The sequence below is a fragment of the Eleutherodactylus coqui genome, chromosome 10 (genome assembly GCF_035609145.1).
Source record: "Eleutherodactylus coqui strain aEleCoq1 chromosome 10, aEleCoq1.hap1, whole genome shotgun sequence".
Taxonomy (NCBI): domain Eukaryota; kingdom Metazoa; phylum Chordata; class Amphibia; order Anura; family Eleutherodactylidae; genus Eleutherodactylus; species Eleutherodactylus coqui.
The window spans coordinates 26,658,693-26,665,806 of record NC_089846.1 but is presented as its reverse complement, the minus strand read 5'-3'; the positions used below and the strand labels follow the sequence as shown (position 1 = coordinate 26,665,806).

At 43.2% G+C, this 7,114-nt stretch overlaps 1 protein-coding gene across 6 annotated transcripts in view; it reads left to right on the top strand.

Moving 5' to 3' along the window:
• The first annotated feature begins 1,115 nt into the window (after positions 1-1,115).
• The window catches only part of ATP2B3 (ATPase plasma membrane Ca2+ transporting 3), a 232,591-nt gene continuing 226,592 nt past the window's right edge, over positions 1,116-7,114 (top strand). For 5 of the 6 annotated variants that reach the window (XM_066580670.1, XM_066580667.1, XM_066580673.1 and 2 more), the window contains exon 1: positions 2,096-2,220. The gene's annotated coding sequence lies outside the window, so the exon portion shown is untranslated. Of the gene's footprint in view, positions 1,133-2,095; positions 2,221-7,114 lie in introns of those variants that run through there. The other variant, XM_066580669.1, reaches the window with a different exon arrangement.

The window sequence follows — 7,114 nt, the reverse complement described above, 5'->3', positions numbered from 1 at the left end:
GTTAATGTAGATGCATTCCCTATAAGGCCTCCTTCCCACGGGCGCATTTGCATAGCCATAATATAATACACAGCAGCAGCCCTGCTCTAACAGCAGAGATCAGAGCAACCGCTGATCTCCACTGTTTAACCCTTTAACTGATGGTGGCAATCAAAGGGAAAAACTGAGGGTGGACCCATCCTCTCAGAGGCCTGTGGCACAATGGAGCCCCATACCCATGTATTTGCAGCCTACATGATCAGGATGTATCTGAGAAAGATGGGTAATAACCGGTATGGCTTCCATTAAAGCTTTTATTGCAAGTTTGCCATGCAAGAAAGATCTATTCGAATCTGCCATTCAGAAACCTGGAAAAGCTGGGTCACAATCAGAGGTCCTAACCTAAAGCTCCTGGGTACAAAATCTGTAAAAGGGCCCTCAACTATCATGTGCCATGTATAATACTGGTGTGTTCTAATGTGGCAGAGGGGAATGCCCTTAGGCACCAGAGCTGCTACATCTGCATCCCTTATTGTTTCCCCTCTCATGACTGACCCTATTGATTATCACTCAGCTTTCCTAGTAACAGATATATCAAAAATCAACTAAAACACTACATATACTGTATCCAGTGAGGTGAGTTCTGCACGTTCCTCGTCATATGTGGACCTACTTTTCTGCGGCCGGGGGCTGCAATTACGTCTAATTACTCTTGACCTGTAAGTAAGGAAAGGCGCTGCTAGTCATTTGTCAGCAATTAATCAGCCCTCCATGAATAAATCCACATGTACAAAACATACTATAAAATATGTAGTAATTAGGCGTGAACATACGATAGGGAAACCGCAGGCGTACGACATAATTGTGCAGATCCAGCCTCACAGAAGCCCCCATTACGTTGCCATCTGCTCCACGTAAGAGGCATTTGGGCACATCAATTGTTAAGCAAATGAGTGCACTGACACCGCATCACACATGTGAGATAAGGAAGGATGGCTCGATGTGTCCCAGGCACACTGTATGTTATCTTGGCCTTCTTCTATTAAGTCCCCAGTACTTGTGTCAGCTGTAATCCCGCTATTCTCCTTATGAATGAATCCCGTATAATACGCTTGAATGTTTTTTTTTGAAGGACACTGTCAAGGGCATTGCTGTAGGTTCTGCTCATGTATATTTGCACACATCCTCAGATCAGCCATGGTTAGGTGCCGGGTAGAAAAAGAAAAAAACTAGATTTGAAGGATGATTCATAGAAGAAAAATCAGCTTTTATTTGGAAATGAACCCATGGGACGGGAATCCTTGTCATGTAGGAGGAGGTGGCAGAGAGGAGATGACCCAGGCAAGGTTACGTAGCTGGTGGTAACGACATGAATATCTTACGTGACATCAACATGACATCTTTGTGTCCCCTGTAAACTGCCCTGGCGTCCTTACGGCATCGTAGGGTCTTCTTCCACTCCCGAAGCTCTTCTCCAGGTCACAGTGGTGGGAGGGTTACTTTGTCCTTCTAAGTCACCTTCCACTAAGATGTCTCATTTTTCACGATAAGGAGCCCTTCCTTCACCCTCTCTGTAGATGAAACCCTGCAACTTATGTACTCAATGCCCTCTTTTTTTTTTTGGTTCTTCCATCCCTTATTATTTTTTTGCATTTTCTAATGGTCATGTAAGAGGGGATTAAAGGGGGGCTCGCCGGAGAGAGAAGTAATTCTGGGGGATGCTAATGCTATCAGCGTGAGCTTTGCAGAACACAGAAAAGCTATTGCAGGTAGAATCAGTGATAACACAGTGCCATCACCAATGAAGTGGGCTTGGATTGTACCATTAGCCCAAATAGGGGGGGATCAAAAACAAAACTGTCATTTTTTTGCTCGCCGCGTATAAACAATAGTTCCTTTCTTTGCTGCCCTGCTCGGCATTAACCCTTTACGGCCACCGTGGCGAACTTGAATGGTGCTCATCTAGCTTAACCTCCTGCTTTGCTTTTAATAGCCATCCTTGGACCTCCCCCCCATCCCTCTCCCTTTCTGCTCTCCTGGGATGCTGAAGTCTGCAGATGGACTACAGCACAGAGTTCTGGCTCCATCCATGAGGCATGTAGTTCTCCAGTATCAGCTGCTGGAACCAATTTTACATCATTTTCCAGCTTTTTCATTTTCTTCCTTTGATTCAGACAAAAGACTAAGAAGAAGAGCTTACCCTGGATTCCTGTCTACCCTCCCTCCTCCTATCATGGCCTGGTAAGACATTGTATTTTTTTTATTATGCTGTATTGGATACATTGTTGCTTGTCATTAGAATCACTGCTACATGAATGTATCATTTGTTGCAGATGTTGGTAAACACATAACACATCTGCTTACTACCACAGGGGCTGCAGTATATGGAAATGGCATGGTGAGGCTTCACTTTTGCAATGGCAATTGCTGTATATTACATAGGCATAAGGAATGATGAAAAGGGCACAAGGTATAGGAGGGTTCCCTGGGATTGGAGTGGTTGCCACCTGTCTAGGGTGATTTTCTTTTTCCAGTTCTGAGATGGAACAGAGGTTTCCATGAGGAGGAGGGGGAGGCTTGGTGAGAACATGAAGCACTTCATCTGCAATGGAGAGAAGAACTTGCAGTCATCAAAGAAGCTGATGATGATGCTGAGACCTTGTGGAGGGTCAGTGAAGTGGGACACAGGCTGGGACAATTCTCCTTCAAGCGTGGCACCTGCAGTCCCCTGTCCTCCTGACTCAATTAAGGATGGAGAGGAGGTCACACAACACCCATCCCAATGCAGGGACAGGGGGTTGATGATGATGCCACACTACTATCTCACTGCAGATGAACATGGGCTGGAGGAGGTGATAAAACACATAGGCAATGAAGTGGTTATTCTATGGAATTGCTAGGATGGAGGTGGACATCCGCACACCTGCTTCATGGACCACAGATGATCTATTGCTGCATTGCAATGTCGTTTTTTTTTTTTTTTGCCTTTTTATTCAACTGCAGGGTAGGGGGAGGGATCCGGCTCTAACACGAAGAGCAGCCTGTCCCTAATCCTGATTGGACGGATTGCACGGAGTGACAGAGGGGTATCTCAGCAGCACTTAATTGGGAAGATGGTGGGAGGAGAGGAATCAAGGGGGGCAGATGTTTTATTGCACTGATCCGGGCCTGGTTATTGGGCAGGGTGGGATGTTCTCATCTCTCCTGGTGACATGTCAGGATTCGGGAACGTCAACCTGATGTCTGATCTCTTTGACTTTAAAATCTCCTCTATGATATGATGAGGCCTTATATTCTGTAGGGCAGATGTAGTCAATCCCCTACACAAGTGATCAGCAGCTGCCTTGGAGATTTACCCCAGAATGACCTTCTCCAGTAATTAAGAAGTCATAGTAGATAACACGAAGGGGCACAGGTGGTGATAGACTGAACTCTCTGCATTGCTGGGTTGTGACATCTGCGCCATCTGGATGATTCTTCTTGCATCACTTTTTCACCTTTTTTTAGTCCCTTCCTCATGTGAGGGGGTGTGACACGGTAGGGTGAACATGGCGAACATGCTGTCATAGCACTGAAGCTGCTGCTGTGCCTCTTTAGACCACCCTCACTTGTATGCCAACTTGTATAGATTATGTTGTATCATGGCATCATTCGTATGGGCAGTGGCGTACATACAACAGATAGGGCTCCATAGCAAAAACGTAAATGGGGCCCCTATTACGGTATCCAGCTTTGCCACCAGGACAGGAGGCGCCAGTTTGGTTTCTTCTTCCATGCCCTTTAAAGTAAACCTCGGGCAAATTCTCTACCTCCTTGTTTGCTAGCAATGCCGTTCCTCTTTGCAGGAACCTCCTGCATATAGTCTCACTATCGATGGTGTAATCACAGTTGGGGCTCCCTCTCTCCAAGGGCCCCATAGCAGTCGTATGATCTGCCTCTATGGTACATATGCCCTTGCGCAAATTTTTTTTGTATTCTCCATAAGTATACAGTAAGAAGCAAACCCTAAAATGCTGGTCGTAACTTGTCAAGATAAGAGACTAGAAGACGGGATAGCGGTTTCTTTTCTGGCGCAATCCGCTATTCCATTCTCCTTCGGGGGAGAAATGTTTGGGCATCAGCGCAATATTTCTTGCACCCTGCCTATCACGTTTTATGGCCCTCGCAACCCACCATGGTGGGCGCTAGAACTTGTGACATATTATCAGTTTATTTCGGCTTTGTGCCTGTTTTCTTACTTTGCAAGATAAGAGATTGGCGCAAATATATGGAAAATAGACATAGAGGCATTGCAAAGCCTATGCTAGAGCCCCCAACTGTGCCATTTATAGTATGGCGCCGGGGCCGTGTGCCACTGCTATCTTTGTAGCCCCTATAGTTATGCCCTTGTCCATGTATGTGTATGATATTTTATGATGTTGATAAAAATGAACTGAATGATGCCAGTCCTTCTTCGGCTATTCATGTGCCCATTCCGCTGATGTGTGGGCATCCGTGCATGCTGATTTCTGAAGGCGTATTAGGAAAATCTAATGGGGTCGCATTGTACCTAATGTAAATGTCATTGTCTATTACAAATAAAGCTGTGAAGATTTGATGTTGTATTAGTGCCATCCGTAGCATCACGGAAAGAGGACTATGCATGGACTGCGCTGGCATGGGTGGGGGTCATTTAAAAAACACGGACCCCTAAAATAAAAGGAAAATGTCTATAAACCTAATAGGATGCCATCATTTTATGTAGCTGCTTCCCTAGTGTATCTGTTCCTGGGTGACAACCAATGTGGCCATCACTCAAGGGACCAGCCGGCGTTCCTAGACTCATAAATGGCTGTGAAGTCCCAATATACTTCAGGGTTATGGTGGAGTGGTATCTTTGTTGTATCTGTACCGAGGAAAGTTGGGTGACATCTAATGTAGCCACCATTATCTTATGTCCCCTAGACTCAGGAAGGGTTATAGATTCCTAATACATTCCAGGACCTTAGGAAAGTTGTGTTATAGGACCTGTAACAGGGACCATATTGGTTATCACCCAGCTTTCCTAGAGGCAGATGTGAGTAAGAAGTGCAAATCTTAAGGACTTGATGTAAGAGTGATCTAACAGGATCATATTTATAGTCATTAATGATTCCTTATGGTAGAATATTTTATGGTTTATTTGTTATATCTGTTCCTGGGAAAGCTGGGTGATATCAACATAGCCCTTACTGAAGCCACCAATATAACCGTAAGGGATGTTGCACAACTTTCCTGGACTCACAAATTGCTATGAATTCCTAGGAAAGTTTGATTCTGAACCTTTTGTAACTACAGTGGTGGTCATATTTGTTATCACCCAGCTTTCCTATAAACAGCTAGAACTTAGAAAAGCAAATTTGAAGGACTTGATGCAAAAGTAAGCTCACAAACTGCATATTTATGGTTTGTATGGTAGAATAGTTTATGGTTTCTTTGCTGCTGGGAAAGCTGGGTATTAACTAATATAGCTACCATTACAGAGGATGTTACCCAGCTTTCCAAGACTCACGAATACTTATGAAATCTTACTACAATTCAGGGTTCTATTAAAATCGTGCTACAATGTTGTTGGAACTGCAGCAGTGGTTATTCTGATTATCACCCAGCTTTCCCAGGAACAGATATAACGTAGAAATTGGAATTTTAAGAACTTGATACAAAAGTGATCTCATAGGATCATATTTATAGCTGGAATGATGACTTTTTGTATCCATTCTTGGGAAAACTGGGTGACAGCCAATATAAGCACCATAAATAGGGACGTAGGGGATGGTAACAAGCTTTCCTGGACTCATCAATGACTATGAATCATGGCCGCCTTAGATATGTGTAATCTGTGTAGTCACATAGAGCGCCGGCCACCAGTTTGTAGGGGGAGTACCAGGTGGATGTAGGCTGGGGGCAATCCCCCTCCTTAGGTCTGCTTGTCCATATGATCTTCCTCCATGTAGCAGCATCTTGTGGATCTATATGAATCATCCTCCTCCTGGTTTCGCCCCTCTGATGTTCTAAGGTGCTACTGACAGCCCAGCGACACCCCCAGAACACATTTGCTTAGTTTTACTACTGAATTTATGTTATGAGCTTGGTTCTGGTATGATATTCATATTATGAGCTTGATTCTCCTGCTGTATTTCTATACTGAGTTTGGTTGTGGTGTTGCATTTATGTTACAAGTTTGCTTCTGGTGCTGTATTTATGTTATGAGCTTGGTTCTGGTGCTGTATTAATGTTATGAGCTTGATTCTGGTGCTGTAATTATGCTATGGGCTGGGTTATTTTGCTATATTTATGTACTGAGCTTGGTTCTAGTACTGTATTTATGTTATCAGCTTGGTTCCTGTGCTGTATTTATCTACTGAGCTTGTTTCTGGTGCTGTATTTATGTTATCAGCTTGGTTTTGTGCTGTATTTATCTACTGAGCTTGGTTCTGGTGCTGTATTTATATATTGAGTTTGGTTGTGGGGCTGCATTTATTTTACAAGCTTATGCTGTATTTATGTTATAAGGTTTGTTCTTGTGCTGTATTTATGTACCAATGTTAGTTTCGGTGCTGTATTTATGCTATGAGCTTGGTTCTTGTGCTATAATTGTGTGCTGAGTTTTGTTCTGGGGCTGTATTCATGTTATGAGTTTGGTTCTAGTAGTGCATTTATTCTATGAGCTTGGTTCTGGTATAATATTTATTCACTACACTGTATTTATGTTTTGAGCTTGGTTCTGGTGTTTTACCTTTGTATTGAGCTTAGTTCTGGTGATGCATTTTTGTACTAAGCTTGGTTCTAATGTTGTATCTATGTTATGAGCTTGGTTCTGGTACTGTATTTATTCACTGAGCTGGTCTGTTGTGGGTATGCTGCTGTCTTGCTGATTTCTGTATAAGTAGAATATAGACAGACTGCCTATCTGTGCAATATATATATATATATATATATATATATATATATATATATATATATATAGTGTTTTTCTTATGATGGGGGAACAAAAAAGATTCAACACAGGGTGCTATCAAACCTAAGGTCAACACCACTATGAATTCTCAATACACTTTAAGACTCTAGGAAAGTTGTGTTGCAACCCCATTGTCGTTGCAGCAGGGGCCGTATTGGT